Below are 17024 nucleotides of genomic sequence, written 5' to 3' on the forward strand. Positions count from 1 at the left end.
AAAGCTATGGTAGTTTTTTTCTCAGGGCCCCTAGAGTCAAACACACTCACCTCGTGACCACTCAGCTTTCTCTGCAGACCACTGAGGCCTCTCCACACGTTCTTCCTGCTGACAGGCTCGGACCCCACTAGCGGGAGGGAGAAGCACATGCTAGCTTCCTGGGGCTGCGGTACAAATCCCCACAAACTTGGTGGTTTAAAACTACACACATTTATCTTCTCACAGTTCTGGAGGTCAGAAGTCAGTCTCACTGGGTTAAAGTCAAGGTGTCGGCAGGGCTGCTTCCTTCTGGAGGCTCAGGGAAAATCCGTTCCCCGGACCTTTTCAGCTTCTAGTGCCTGCCTGTATTCCTGGGCTTGCGGCCCCTTCCTCCATCTTCACGCCTCATCACTCCAACCTTTCCTTCCGCCATCGCATCACAACTCCCTTTCCCTCTTATAAACACACTTGTGATTGCATTTAGGGCCCATCTGGATAATTCGGGATAATCTCCCATCTCAAGATCCTTAACTTAATCACACCTGCAAAGTCCGTTTTGCCATCTAAGGTAACAGGCACAGCTACCCAGGATTAGGACACGGATGTCTCTGGGATCCGTTGTTCAGACTATGCAGTCACCCTGGCATTATTACACTTATGGTGCATGGACTTCCTTCTGGTCCAACTTTTTCCCCATAGATGGTCCCTGTAGTAACTGGAAACGTCTCCTTCTGAGTGTTTTTATGAACGATGCTATGCTTGTGTGACTTCTCTGAGCCCCAGTGCGCTCCTCAGTGGCCAGGGGGAAAGGTTCAGTTCATCCCACCATGCATTCCTGTCTCCCCAGCTGCGAGTAGAGGCCATTGCTCCCCTCCCTTGCCTGTCTCAGCACTGACATCATGCTTGGCCTGGGGCAGGCCTCCACAGCACCAGCTGACCACAGGGCAAGAGGCCAATTCCCCTCTGGCCTGGGCCCATGACACAGCCCTCTGTCCTCGCGGAGGTCTAGATAAGAGCCTCTGCCCTCCTTCCTGACCCTTCACAGCCCAGGCCCTCCTCTAGGATGCCCTTGCCGCCCAGTGGTCCTCCTTCCCTGCCCAGCCGTTCCTGTGGGATATGTGGGCACATTCCATTCCGGGGACAGACAGGAGGTCTGCCTTACCTGGGAGCCAGCCTGACATTCTGTCCAGCTTTGCCAGCAAAAGTCCTGATTCCGTCACTCAGAATCCACCTATAAGAAAGGGCCTCCAGACAGACCTGACAGGCTCTGGAATATTGTCTTCTTGGTGTAAAAAAAAAAAAAAAAAGAGAAAAGAAGAGTAGTATAATTTTTGAGTGGATGGGAAATTGAGCCCAGACCAGATCACAGAAGGCTGTGGATGGATTTCATTAGAAAACACGTGAATGCCATCCTCGGGGTCCCCTCAGAGTCCCAAACCCAACCCACCCCAGCCCACGCGGGCCATGGGAATGGGCAAGGAGGCTACTGCGGACTGTGTACAACTGCAGTCTGGAGATGGGGCCCAGTGCTGGCAGATGGTGCAGCTTCTCAGGAAAAGCCCGAGACCCATATTCATGTGTGTGATCTCTGATTCTAAATGTGTGCTGGCAATTAACTAAACTGTAACCACTGCACAGGCCAGGCTGACGGGGCCTGGGATGGGGTGTCCCTGTGCCTCTGTGTGCTCAGTGGTTTTTTTTTTTTTAATTGATGTTTTAATAGTTTTTAACATTGTGAAATTTTGGGTTGTACATTTTTGTTTGTCCATCACCATATATATGTCTCCCTTCACCCCTTGTGCCCATCCCCCACCCCCACTGCCCCTGGTAACCACAGTACAGTTTTCTCTGTCCATGTGTTGGTTTATATTCCACATATGAGTGAGATCATACAGTATTTGTCTTTCTCTTTCTGGCTTACTTCACTTAACATAATACCCTCCAGGCCCATCCATGTTGTTGCAAATGGGACGATTTTGTCTTTTTTTATGGCTGATTAGTATTCCATTGTATATATATACCACATTTTCTTGATCCAATCGTCAGTTGAGGGACACTTAGGTTGCTTCCACTTCTTGGCTATGGTGAATGATGCTGCAATGAACATAGGGGTGCATAAGCCTCTTTGGATTGTTGATTTCAGGTTCACTGGATAGATTCCCAGTAGTGGGATAGCTGGATCATAGGGCATCTCTATTTTTAATTCTTTGAGGAATCTCCATACCATTTTCCATAGAGGCTGCACCAGTTTGCATTCCCACCAGCTGTGTATGAGGGTTCCTTTTTCTCCACATCCTCTCCAACATTTGTTGTTTTATGTCTTGGTGATTATAGCCATTCTAATGGGCGTGAGGTGATACCTTAGTGTGGTTTTGATTTGCATTTCCCTGATGATTAGTGATGTTGAACATCTTTTTGTGTGCCTATTGGCCATCTGTATATCTTCTTTGAAGAAGTGTCTGTTCATTTCCTCTGCCCATTTTTTGATCGGGTTGTTTGTTTTTTTGTTGTTCAGTTGTGTCAGTTCTTTATATATTGTGGAGATCAACCCTTTGTCAGGTGTATGTTTTGCAAATATTCTCTCCCAGCCTGTGGGTTGTCTGTTCATCTTGATTCTGGTTATGTTTGTCTTGTAGAAGCTTTTTAATCTGATAAAGTCCCACTTGTTTATTTTTTCTTTAGTTTCCCTAGTCTGGGTAGGCATGTCATCTGAAAAGATTCCTTTATGACCAAATAAAGGAATCAAATAGTGTGTTGCCTATATTTTCTTCTATGAGTTTTATAGTTTCAGGTCTCACCTTCAGGTCTTTGATCCATTTTGAGTTAATTTTTGTGAATGGCGATAGCAGATGGTCCACTTTCATTCTTTTGCATGTGGCTGTCCAGTTTTCCCAACACCATTTATTGAAGAGACTTTCCTTTCTCCAGTGTATGTTCTTAGCTCCTTTGTCGAAAATTAGCTGTCCGTACATGTGTGGTTTTATTTCTGGGCTTCCAATTCTGTTCCATTGATCCGTGTGTCTGTTTTTGTACCAGTACCCTGTTGTTTTCATTACTATTGTTTTGTAGTGTGTTTTGAAGTCAGGGATTGTGATGCCTCCAGCTTTGTTCTTTTTTCTTAGGATTGCTTTAGCTATTCAGGGTCTTTTGTTGCCCCATATGAATTTTTTTTTTTCTATTTCTGTGAAGAATGTCATTGGGATTCTGATTGGGATTGCATTGAATCTGTAGATTGCTTTAGGTAATACAGACATTTTAACTATGTTTATTCTTCTAATCCATGTGCATGGGATGTCTTTCCATTTCTTTATGTCATCATCAATTTCTTTCAATAATGTCTTGTAGTTTTCATTGTATAGGTCTTTCACCTCCTTGGTTAGATTTATTCCTAGATATTTTATTCTTTTTGAGGCAATTGTAAATGGTATTATCTTTTTGAGCTCTCTTTCTGTTAGTTCATTATTAGCATACAGAAATGGAACTGATTTTTGTAGACTGATTTTGTACCATGCGACTTTGCTGTAGTTGTTGATTATTTCTAATAGTTTTCCAATGGATTCTTTAGGGTTTTCTATATATAAAATCATGTCATCTGCAAATAGTGAGAGTTTCACTTCTTCATTACCTATTTGGATTCCTTTTATTCCTTTTTCTTGCCTAATTGCTCTGGTCAAAACCTCCAGTACTACGTTGAATAGGAGGGGTGAGAGTGGGCAGCCCTGCCTCATTCCTGTTCTCAGAGGAGTGCCTGTCAGTCTTTCCCCGTTGAGTATGATGTTGGCTGTGGGTTTTTCATAAATATCCTTTATTATGTTGAGGTACTTTCCTTCTATACCCATTTTGTTGAGAGTTTTTATCATAAATGGATGTTGTATCTTGTCAAATGCCTTCTCTGCGTCTATTGAGATGACCATGTGGTTTTTATTCTTTGTTTTGTTGATGTGGTGTATCACGTTGATTGATTTGCAGATGTTGAACCATCCCTGTGTCCCTGGTATAAATCCCACTTGATCATGGTGTATGATCTTTTTAATGTATTGCTGTATTCGGTTTGCCAATATTTTGTTGAGGATTTTTGCATCTATGTTCATCAGAGATATTGGCTTGTAATTTTCCTCCTTTGCATTGTCTTTGTCTGGCTTTGGTATCAGGGTGATGTTGGCCTTGTAGAATGATTTAGGAAGTGTTCCATCTTCCTCTATTTTTTGGAATAGTTTGAGAAGGAAGGGTATTAAATCCTCTTTGAATGTTTGGTGAAATTCACTGGAGAAGCCACCTGGTCCTGGACTTTTATTTTTTGGGAGGTTTTTGATTACTATTTCCATCTCTTTACTTGTGATTGGTTTATTCCGATTCTCCACTTCTTCTTGGTTCAGTTTTGGGAGGTTGTATGAATCTAAGAATTTATCCATTTCTTCTAGATTGTGCAATTTGTTGGCATATAATTTCTTATAGTATTCTCTTATAATCCTCTGTATTTCTGTGGTATCCATTGTAATTTCTCTTCTTTCATTTCTAATTTTATTTACTTGAGCCTTTTCTCTTTTTTTCTCAGTAAGCCTGGCTAAAGGTTTGTCAATTTTGTTTATTTTCTCAAAGAACCAACTCTTTGTTTCATTAATCCTTTCTACTGTTTTTTTGGTCTCAATTTCATTTATTTCTGCTCTGATTATTATTATTTCTGTCCTTCTGCTGACTTTGGGCTTTGTTCTTCTTTTTCTAGTTCTGTTAGGTGTAATTTGAGGTTGCTTGTTTGGGCTTTTTCTTTTCTTTTTTTATTTTCTTAAAGATATTCTATTTGACTTTTTTAAAAAATAATTTTATTTATTAATTGTTTTAGCCCCAAAGCCACAGTAGATAGTTGTATGTCATAGCTGCACATCCTTCTAGTTGCTGTATGTGGGACGCCGCCTCAGTATGGCCAGAGAAGCGGTGTGTCAGTCACACCCGGGATCCGAACCCGGCCCGCCAGCAGCAGAGCGTGCGCACCTAACTGCCAAGCCACGGGGCCAGCCCTTGGGCTTTTTCTTGTTTGTTAAGGTGGACTTGTATCGCTATGAGTTTCCCTCTCAGGACCGCTTTTGCTGCATCCCATATAGTTTGGTATGGCGTATTTTCATTTTCGTTTGTTTCCAGATAGTTTTTGATTTCTCCTTTAATTTCATCAATGATCCATTGGTTGTTCAGTAGCATGTTGTTTAATCTCCACATTTTTGTCCCTTTCCCAGTTTTTTTTTTCATGGTTGATTCCCAGTTTCATAGCATTATGGTCTGAAAAGATGCTTGTTATGATGTCAATCTTCTTAAATTTATTGAGGCTTGCTTTGTTTCCCAACATATGGTCTATCCTTGAGAATGTTCCATGTGTGCTTGAGAAGAATGTGTAGTCAGCTGTTTTTGGACTGAGTGCTCTGTATATGTCTACTAGGTCCATCTTGTCCAGTTTTTCATTTAAGTCTACTGTTTCTTTATTGACTTTTTGTCTGGATGATCTATCTACTGATGTAAGTGGGGTATTAAGATCCCCTACTATTATTGTGTTGTTGTTAATGTCTCCTTTTAGGTTTGTTAATAGTTGCTTTAGGTACATTGGTGCTCCTATGTTGAGTGCATATATATTTATAAGTGATATGTCTTCTTGGTGGAGTGTTCCTTTTATCATTATATATTTCCCTTCTTTGTCTCTCTTACCCTGTTTTATCTTGAAGTCTACTTTGTCTGATATGAGTATGGCAACACCTGCTTTCTTTTGTTTGCCATTAACTTGGAGTATTGTCTTCCATCCTTTCACTCTGAGCCTGTGCTTGGCTTTAGTGCTGAGATGTGTTTCCTGGAGGCAGCATATTGTTGGGTCTTACTTTTTAATCCATCCTGCCACTCTGTATCTTTTGATTGAAGAGTTGAATCCATTTATATTTAGGGTAATTATTGATATATGAGGGCTTAATGTTGCTGTTTTGTCACTTATTTTCTGGTTCTTTTGTGTTTCCTTTGTTTCTTGTCCCATTTGTTTCAGACTGCCAATTCAGTTTGGTTGTTCTGTCTTATGACTCTTCTAGTTTTCTCTTTGTTTATCATATGTGATTTTGTTTTGATTATTTGTTTAGTGGTTACCTTGAGGTTTGTGTAAAAAATCTTGTGTATGAGATAATCCGTTATCTGATGGCCTCCTATTTCCTTATACTAAGTCAATTCAATCACTTTACTCTTCCCCTTCTAAGTCGTTCTTATTATACCTTATTCTATCTTGTGTTGTGGGTGTGGGTTTACAGTGATGAGGTTAAATTTATTTTTGGTGAATTCCTTCCTTTGATCTTTGATTTTGATATTCAAGTGGTTGCTAACCTATTCGGGTAAAGATCTACTATTTTTCTGAGTTTGTCTACCTATTTTTCTCCTTGCTCCAAGCTTTGTATTCCCTTTCTCTTCTTTTTTTCAGGCCTGAGGGCCTTCTTGAATATTTCTTGTAGTGGGGGTCTTGTGGCCATGAACTTCCTTAGCTTTTGTTTATCTGGGAAAGTTACTATTTCTACATCATATTTGAAGGATATTTTTGCTGGATAGAGTATTTTTGGCTGAAAGTTTTTGTCTTTCAGTATTTTGAATATATCATTCCATTCTCTCCTAGCCTGTAAAGTTTCTGTTGAGAAATCTGCTGAGAGCCTGATGGGAGTTCCTTTGTACGTTATTTTTTGTTTTTGTCTAGCTGCCCTTAATATTGTTTCTTTGTCATTGACTTTGGCCAGCCTTACCACTAGATGTTGTGGAGTGGGCCTTTGCCTGTTGACGTATTTAGGTGATCTGTTGGCTTCGCTTACTGACATTTCCTGCTCCTTCCCCAGATTTGGGAAGTTCTCAGCTATTATTTCCTTGAATAGGCTCTCTGTTCCTCTTTCCCTCTCTTCTCCCTCTGGAATACCTATAATTCTTATGTTACATTTCCTAATAGAGTCAGATATTTCTCGGAGACTTTCTTCATTTCTTTTTAGTCTTAGTTCTCTCTCCTCTTCCATCTGGAGCATATCTTTATTCCTATCTTCTATAATGCTAATTCTTTCCTCCATATTGTCAGCTCTGTTCTTTAAAGATTCCAGATTCTCCTTTATCTCCTCTGTTGTGTTCTTCATCTCCATCAGGACTGATTGGTTTTTCTTTATGATTTCAATATCTTTTGTGAAGAAACTCCTAATCTCATTGAATTCTTTGTGTTGTCTCATATTTTGTTGAGGTTTTTTATGATAGCTATTTTGAAATCTCTGTCATTTAGGTTATGGATTTCTGTGTCTTCAGGGTTGATTTCTGGGTGCTTGTCATTTTCCTTCTGGTCTGGTGATTTCATGTACCTTTGCATTGTGGTTCCTGTATTGGCTTTTTTTCCTCATCCTGGAAATATCTGGTTGCAATTTCCACCCATGCCACCATGTGGGGGTTCAGGGCTGTGTAATCTGAGCCCCCTGTGCTCTGCCCTGGCTGTTTGCTGCGATCTGCTGGTCTCTTGGTCTGGTCTGATCAGCTGAGCTGCAGGGTCCGGCCTGCTGGGTCCCTGGCGTGGGGGGCTTCTCGTTCACCCCTCATTATCCGCTCTCCTGGGGTGCTCAGATGTTGATGGTACCCCATAGCAGTTCTGAGTGCTCTGTGTGGGAGTTTCCCACTGGCTGAGAGAGCCCAAAGAGCTACGGTTTCCCCGCAGAGGGCCGCCCCTCCCCCCTCCCTGGGAGCCACTCGGACGGGATCACCGATCTGATTGGGAGGGAGAGGAGTTCTCCTTACCTCTCCCCACTTCCTCTGGGGGCCCAGCACGTTCCACTCTCAGATGTGCGGTAGTGTGGATCTTTCCAATCTTGCTTTTCGCTGTCTAGGATTCCATTGTTGGTCTGTGACTGTTCCTTTTGTTGTATCTTATTGGGGGAAGAGTTTACGGGAAATCTCACTCCACCATGACACTGACGTCACTCCTGTGTGCTCAGTGTTTTTGACGCCACGCTCTGCAGAGCCGAGGCTGCTGTCTTCCCACTGTGGGGACTGCGGAGCACTTGTGTCAGTAGCACCTGGGGACACAGGTGACCAACTTGACTCCTGGCCCGTTTTGGATCCCTGGGTCTGAGACCTCAGGGTGGGGCCCGGGACAATGCCTCTGCCATAAGTGCCACAGCAACGGTTCCTTTAAAACGGCTGGATTTGAGAGCCCAGCCAAGGTCCACTGTGGACCTGAGGACTCCAGAGATCCAGAGCTGTTCAGCCCCAATCAGTGTCATATTTGGGACTTATGTGACATAAGAGTTCCTTTAGAAAACAACCCCACCTGCAAAATACAGTTTGCTGTCAGCTCTGCTGATGCGGGGCGGAGCACAGCAGCCGTGCAGCCAGAGCAATCTCAAGCTTTTGAAAATGCATCCAGCCATGCCACTTGTCTGCTCACACCCCCAGTGGCTCCCTGCCACTCACAGTCCAGTCCTCAGTCCTCCCTCGGCCTCAGGCCCTCGCTATCTGGAGCTGCCACCTCTCTGCTTTCATTCTCCACCTTTCCATTTGCCCCATTGCTCAAATGTCACTTTCTCAGTAAGGCCTTCCCTGACCACCCTATATAACACAGCCCTTCCTGTCCCACACTCTCTCCCCTCCCTCTTTATTTTCCTTCCTATCACGGAACTGCTTTCACATTCTGACATCATATTACAGGATGTTTGTTCCCTGCTATATCCCCAGGGAACAGTGCCTAGCACAGAGCAACTGCTGAATAACTATTTGTTGAGTGAGTGAAAGACTACACCGTTGTTTCTGCCTCAGGCCTTTGCATGGCTTGGTGCCTTTGCCTAGAGGGCTTTTCTTCCTAGTTAAACCTGCTTTTGGCTCCTTCTTGTCACTCAGGTCCCATCAAGTGTCCTCATCTCAGAGAGGCCTTCCCGGTCTCCCTAACACCCCACCTCTCAGGCTTTCTTTATCACTCTGCTTTATTTCTCTTTTCTTTAACTTGAGATATAATTCACATGACATAAAATTTCACATAACACAAAATTTACCATTTTGAAGTGTACAATTGGTGCTTTTGAGTATATTTACAAAATTGTGCAACCATCACCCCTATCCAATTCCATAACATGTCCATCACTCTAAAAAGAAACCCCATGCTCATCAGCATTCACTCCTCATCCTCCCTCCCCCAGCCCTCGGCACCCACTAATCTACCTTCTGTCTCTGTGAATTTGCCTATGCTGGACACTTCATATAAATGGAATCATACAACATGTGGCCTTTTGTGTCTGACTTCTTTCACTTTCAATATTTTCAAGGTTCATTCATGTTGTAGCATGTGACAATGCTTCAGTCTTTTTTTTATGGCTGAATAATATTTCATTGTATGAATATACCACATTGGGCTGGTCAGAGCATCAGCTGACGGACATTTGAGTTGCTTTCACTCTTTGGCTGACACGAAGGACGCTGCTCTGAACCTTCATGCATGTGTTCTTGTCTGGGCGACTCTTTTCATTTCTCTTGGGGTTACACCTAGGAGCAGACTTGCTGGGTCACATGGTAATGTTTTATTTTCCTTAGAGCTCTTAGCACTTTCTGAAATTATTACTGGGATTACTTGTTTTTTGACTGTATCTCCCAGGGTGAAGTGAGTGAAGCCCTTACCTCAGGTACGACATTTAAGATGGGTGCCCCAAACCCCAGTCATCAGCATAAATAACATTTTTATGGAATATTTTAAAAAATCAAATGCAGGATCAGTCAAAGTGCTGGAGCCTGAGGCAAAAGGGAAAATCTAATCCTGTCTCTGTTTAAATGTTGATATTTTGTTCATCATGGATTTTTTGCATTAGTTTTCATTTTTAAAAATATTGCATTAAACTAGCATTAATCTTGACGGATTTTGGGGCGCTGCCTCACGTTCATGCGGGAGGTGAGTGCCGCCCTCACCCTCCTCCCCTCCGGGGTGCAGGCCGCACGGGGCTCTAGATCCAGCACACACAGCGGCCTCTCAGGAAGCTCACGTCCGGCTGAGGGAAAGGCTGTGAGCAGAGAGCACGCGGTCAGCTTCGATTTTAGGGCAGGCTCGCAAGCTGTGAGGCCACAGCCCCCTGACGCCCCTCAGAACCCCGGCTGAGAGGGGGTGAGGCTGGACCTCAGGGAGGGCTGTTCAGTGGAGAGAAGGGAAGAGCTCCCAAGGCATCCTGGGGAGAAAGGGGCACGGATCAGTGAGCACCTGGCGGTCGGCGGAGGGACTTCACCTCCCAGGTAGACGTCTGGCCCTGGTGCTCCCGGCGCAGGAGGCCCTGCACAGCCCTGGGGTCGAAGAGGCCTGGACTGAGGGAGCCGGGGCCGCTCCCCAGATGCATGCCTGAGCCGAGTCGGGGCCAGAGGGAGGGCGGCTCCCTGGCAGCTGATGCTGCAGCGGCTCCAGCCTTGGCCTCTGGGAGCCTCTGGGTAATGGACTTAACAGGGCTGTAACCCAGGTGCAGAATTTAGGGGGGCACCAGAAAACTCAGTGAGCAAGATAAATATTTTAATACCAAATTTAAAAAATTAAATCAGGAAGCTACTGCCTGTGGGCTGCCCACTTGTTTTTAAAATCAAGTTTTATTGGCAATTCAGCAAAAATTAGAGAGCACAAGCCTCCGGCGCACAGCACGGCGTCATGGAAGGGCACTCGCACGCCCGTCCTGGGGTCCTGGGCATCCTGGGACAACAGTGGCCTTAGCAGGGCTCTCTTTGACTGTCTCTTTCCCTCATGACTGAGGGGACTGGGTGTTGACACAACCTTTGGGGAAAGTAATTTGTCGATATTTATTAAAATTTAGAACCCACTTCTCCTTTGGAGCTGTCATTGCATTTTTAGAAATCCATTTAATTGTTTTTAGCAGCCCCTTGTATTAAATACCCTCATTTGAAATACTGGCATGATTTTTATTTTCTTGTCTGCACTCTGATTGATTTATCTCCTACATCCCTGTACAATCATTTTAGGGAGAGAGGAGAATTATGCCCAGGAGTGGGATCACTGGTTTACAGGAAATATGCATACATACTTGTTCAAAATACTGCTGGAGGCCTTTCCGGCATGGTGTTGCCTGTAACCTCCTAGTCAGTGCCTGAGAGGCTCCACCCCCTACATTCTCATCAACGTTTGATATTATCTACCTTCCTAATTTTTGACATTTGGGCATAAAGTGATATTTCACCTTGGTTTCAATTTGCTTTTTTCCTGATTCTTAGAAAGTTTTAGTTTTTCTTCATAAAGTCATTACTCTTTCAGGCTTCATGTTTTTGCCAGTGTATCTCCCTTGCTCATTTTTTAATTGTGTTCCCTATATTGTTACTGCTGAGTCACAGAAGTTTGCTATAGGATCAAGGTATTAAACCCTTGTCAATTTTAGACTTCATAAATATTTTCTCCCAGTCTGTTATCTGTCCATAACTTTGTCATGTGTACTTTGAACAGAAGTCCTTAATTTTGTGTCATCAAATCCAATGATTTTTTTGCTGCATCCATTTAATATCCATAGAATTAACAAAACAGTACAGCAGGTTACACACACATAATATTTTAGTCTTGTTTATAGTGATAAAAAACTGGGTCCTTTCCTACCCCCCCTCCATCTTTGTTTCATGTCATCAGTAGGAAAAAGGCTGAATACATTGAGGGAGACCCAAACTTGGTGTCATACAGCTAACAAAAAAGAATAAGAGTATCTATCTATCTATCTATCTATCTATCTATCTATCTATCTATCTATCATCTATCTAATATCTGTATCTATCACCTAATATCTGTATCTATCACATTAACAGAAAAGAGTAAGTTGTAGAGTAATGTGTGTGATAAGATACAATTTTGGTTAAAAATTGCTTTACTACTATCTATTCTTCTGTATATATTTATAAGAACAGTGAGAAAGATGAAAAAGGATACCCAGCAGGCTATAAATATTGATTACCTAGGATATAAATGAGTGCAAGGGTAGGAGCAGAGGGTGGTGGGCAGTTCTTCTGGGGTGTGTGTGTGTCAGAGCCCTGGGCTTCAGCACACTACTCCCTCACTGGCCCCTCACATACAGTCGATCCTCAAGTCCTGTTCAATCCACTTCCTTAATGCTGTCTGTTCCCATCATTTCTGCTCCATCCATCCATCTATCCAGCCATCTACCCTGCTGCATTACTCTCTCTCACTCCTTACCCTCTGCCCCAGTTCCTTGCTAGCCTCCCTGGCCCCCTGTGCCCTCTTTCCCACCTGGCATGCTGACCATAGGACTGTGTTTCTGGAAAAGAATATGACTCTGTCAGGGACTCTGACCCTTGGATCCCAAGGACCTAGAGGGTAACAGCCAAACACCTCTTCATTCATCAGCACCTACTTTGCTTTCCATTCCCTCACTCTTGCACCTGCCATTTAGTCACAAGACTCTTCCCAGAGCTGAGCCTGCTCTTTGAAAGATAGTTTTGCTGGATATAAGATTCTTGGATGACAGGTTCATTCTTTCAGCTCTTTGAATACATCATCCCACTGCCTTCTGGCCTCCATTGTCTCTGATGAGAAGTTAGTTGTTAATCTTATTGGGGGGGAGGGGGCTCTTGTACGTGATGGATTGTTTTTCTTTTGATGCTTTCAAGATTTTCAAACTTGTTTTTCTTTGTCATTTACTATTTTTACTATGATGTGTCTGTATGTGGAAGTCTTTGAGTCTATCTCAGGTGGAGTTTGTTGAGGCTCTTAGATGTGTAGATTAATGGTTTTCATCAAATTTGAGAAGTTTTCAGCCATTATTTTTTTCATTTTTTTTCTGCTCCTTTCTCTCTCCTCTCCTTCTAGTAGTCACATTATGTATGTGTTGGTGAGATTAATGGTGTCCATGTTTCTCTGAAGCTCTGTTCTATTTTTCTTTAATCTTTTCTCTCTCTGTTCTTCAAGTTGCATAATCTGTGTCAATATATCTTCCAGTTTGCTGTTTCTTTCTTCTGCCAGTTCCAATCTACTGTCGAGCCCCTCTAGTGATTTTTTAAAATTTCAGTTATAATCTCAACTCCAGATTTTAATTTTCTTCCTTTTTGTAATTTCTATCTCTTTATTGCTATTCTCTATTTGATGAGACATTGTCATTATATCTTCCTTTATTTCTTTAAGCCTGTTTTCCTTTAGTTCTTGGAACATATTTACAACAGTTGCTGTGAAGTCTCTGTGACGTCCGGGTGCTCTCAGACACAGTTTGTGTTGCCTGCTTCTTTTCCTTATGCGTGGGCAAATGTTTCTGTTTCTTTTTGCGTCTTGTAAATTTGTTGGAAACCGGACATTTTGGAAAATATATTTTAGCAACTCTGGGTGCTGGTCCTCCTCCTCATTCCCTGGGCTAGTTGTTGTGGTGGTTGTTTGCTTGTTTATTTGTTTGGTGACTTATCTGGACTGTTTTAATGAAGTAAATCTATTTCCTCTGCAATATGAAGCCTCTGATGTTGCTCCTCAAAGAGTGCAGACTTGGGCATGTGTATAGTCATCCTGGGATGACAGTGGCTGTGGCAGGGCTCTCTTTGACTGTCTCTTTCCCTCATCTCCCTCATCTTAGCTGTCTGCCTTTGTTGGTATCACACCCCTATGTTAGGCTCCACTAATTGCTGGATGATTGTTCTATTGCTTTCAACAATGTACTGGAACATAAACTTCTCCACAGTCTGATCCAACTAAATGCAGGCCCCCTTTTCAGGGGTAGTTTTTCAGGCCAGTATTTGAAGCTTGTTCTCACTCCAGATGAGCTCTTCATGGCTGCTTTTTTCCAGAGTTCTCTCTGGTAAACTTGCTGGTTTATGGTTCAGCTTATTGTGCTCATGAAGCTACCAGTATTCTATTAATGGCTTACCACCAAAATCTATTATTTTTGAGAGTGCCCTTAGGCTTGAACTACCCTACACTCTGTTTCAAATAAATCATTTCTTTTGGGTAGAGCTTGGGAGTTCTCTGTTCTTATGGCTTGCCTCTTCCCTCTGGAAAAAATCTCTGAGCCACTGCTCCATAGTGGGTGGTGGGAACAGTGGCCCACTTTCTCAGAGTGACACCCTTGCTTTATAAGCAGAGCACTGGATAGGGACTGTAGCCTCTGGTCTTCCTGGCTTGCCTCTCCCAATGTGGAAACTCCACCCTATGAGTGAGCTGGTGTGAGGGCAATCAGGGCCTCAATATTCTCTGACTGAAGGACCTGGGGTAGAGTTTCCACTCTATGAATAGTGGCTGGGTGGAGGAAGGGGGTCCCTGACCTCTCAGCTGCACTCACTCCGGATTTACCTTTTGCAACACCTAGCTGGGTGGTAGAGATGAGAAATGCTGATGGTCTGTTTCTCTTGGGGAGATATAGTAGCCCTTGACTGTGACCTAAGTGGGGTGGGGGTAGAGGGAGCCCTGTGTCCTTGGCTGCACCTGCGAAGAGTGGAGCTTCTATCACACTGAGCTGAGAGAGAAGAGTGAGAAAGTGGGTCATGGTTCAAACCCCATAAACTCTCATTGTTCTTACTGAATTTTGGTAGATTTTCTTTTCTTTTCTTTTCTTTTTGTGAGGAGGACCAGCCCTGAGCTAACATCCAATGCCAATCCTCCTCTTTTTTTGCTGAGGAACACTGGCCCTGGGCTAACATCCGTGCCCATCTTCCTCTACTTTATATGGGATGCCGCCACAGCATGACTTTAACAAGCGGTGCGTCGGTGGGTGCCCAGGATCTGAACTGGCGAACCCCGGGCCGCCGCAGCAGAGAGTGTGCACTTAACCGCTTGTGCCACCGGCCGGCCCCTGGTAGATTTTCTTAAATAAATTTTCTTCAGTTACTCTATGCTCTTAAGACAATTTCCAGAGACTTAAAAACAATAATTTTCACCACTTATGCTTGTTTTACTGGGGAATGGGTCTGTGGAACTCCTTATGCCACCACTCTAGAAGTAGAACTCCTCCAGCCTGCTCTTTGAGATTTCTGCTCCTGATGCTTGGAGGAGACCCCTCATCGTCACTGTCCTGAGAAGCTTCCCATGGCCCTCCCTTTCCTGTCCTCCATCCCCAGGGTGTTTCCTCCTCTCCTGGCCCTGTGTGTTTGGGATCATATTATTTCGGAAGGAGACACATTTGAGGGATAAACCCATCTTTTGTTGTCCCTGTATTTCCCCATTTCCCAGCTCATTACTCGGTGCAGAGCTCCCTTGCAAGGTTTTCTTAGGTTTGGGAGCCTCACCCTAACTCCCACAATGAATTACTGTAACTTTTTGTTGTATAATGCTTGAATGGAATTTTATGATTTATCGCTAGAAATTATTTTTAAAATTAATTTTTTAAATCAAAGTATTACTTGAAAATAATTTTTAGCGTTAAAGGGCTTATAACAAAAGCCAACCATCGCTTGTCCCCGCTCCTTTCAGTTTTTCCACTGCCTAAAGGCACTGTGTAGTAATGATTAGGTTGGTCACACCTGCTAGATCTCCCAGTCAGGCTTCTCTGGGAGCCCTGCCCTCCTACTAGCTCTGGTCTACACTGGTCTCTCTCGACACTGCCGGGTCATCTCCCCAGGACCTGCCTTGCTCTCTTCGTGCGTTGGATCCTATGATTGCTGACCCTCATCATCTTTCTTGATTTATTTCTTCATTTTGGTGCACATATCTTGCAGCAAGAGCATATCCTGATGACACCAAGTGTTGGCAAGGATTGGGGGGAGGGGGGACCCTGAACTCTGTTGGGAGCATAGACTGGTACAATCATTCTGGAAAGCAATATTGCAATATTCTGTGAAATTAAGAATGTACAGATCTTGTCCAGTAATCCCATGTGCAGAGAAATCTCCCATAGCTGGAAGTTGGAAGTCCTCTCCCCTCAGATTCTCAGATATATGCTTCCTCTCTTTCTGTATGTTAAATTTTAATTGATTAATTTAATTTTTGAATAGGTAATACATTGCATGGTTCAAAAGCAGAAAGAACTTCCCAGCCCACATCTCCCAAAAGTTAACTATTATTATTAGCTTTTGTGTATTTTTAAATGTTTTTAAAGTTTTAAAGAGATTTTTAATGTAATATAAACAAATGTAAATATATATTCCTTCCCATCTCTTTTCACACAAATGCTCACATACGGCACATGCTGTTCTACGCCTGTATCTATCATGGCTCCCTTTCCATGTCCGTGCAGAAAGAGCACCCTCCTTGCAGTTGCACGTTACTCTATGTATGGTAAGGCTATGCACTGATGCATTTAACCACTTTCCTATTTATTGACACTTGGGTCGTCTCCAACATTTTGCTGTCAGGCAGTGCCACAACAAATAGTCTTATGCAGGCTTATTCATTTGGAGGTGTGCAAGCATGATGGTGAGATAAATTGCTAGAGGTGGAATTGCTGCAGCACAGCACACATATATTTGTAATTTTGATGAAAATTGCCAAATTCACTCTCATAGGAGTGGATCAATGTCCACTCCAAACAGCAATGTTGGTGTGCCTGTTTCCCAGCTTTGCCCTCACAATGTTACAATTATTTTTCTGTCAATCTAAGAGGTAAAAGTGGTACACCAATGTGATCTTCTGAGTGAGGTTGAGTGTTTCTATCACCCATGAGCATCTTTTCACAGGCTTGAGTCATTTCTGTTTCCTTTCCTGTCCAGTTTTCTGTTTGATAGGCGATCTTCCCATTTTCTTTCGCATCGTCTCAGTCAGACTTTCACCCCCACATTTCCCTGGAACTCCTCCTGTTGTTCACATCTGTGTTTACGTTTACGTCTATGCTGACAACCCAAAGGCCAGGTCTTGGTTCTCATCTTATTTGATTTCTCAGCAGCACTCGACACAGCTGACGGGCCCCTCCTTCTTGACTCTTTCTTTATCAGCTTCCATCTCTTCCTTGGCTTTCCTCTTAACTTCTAGAAACTCCTTCTCAATGTCTTTTGATGGCTCTGCCTTGTTTCCTCAACCTTTAAACATTTGAATGCCCCAGGGCTTAGTTATCTTCTCTCTGCACCCTACTCCACAGATGCTTTATCCAGGCCCCTGGCTGTACAAGCAACTTGCACATGGAAGCCTTCCA

This window comes from Diceros bicornis, chromosome 1 (assembly GCF_020826845.1).
Source record: "Diceros bicornis minor isolate mBicDic1 chromosome 1, mDicBic1.mat.cur, whole genome shotgun sequence".
NCBI classification, from domain to species: Eukaryota; Metazoa; Chordata; class Mammalia; order Perissodactyla; family Rhinocerotidae; genus Diceros; species Diceros bicornis.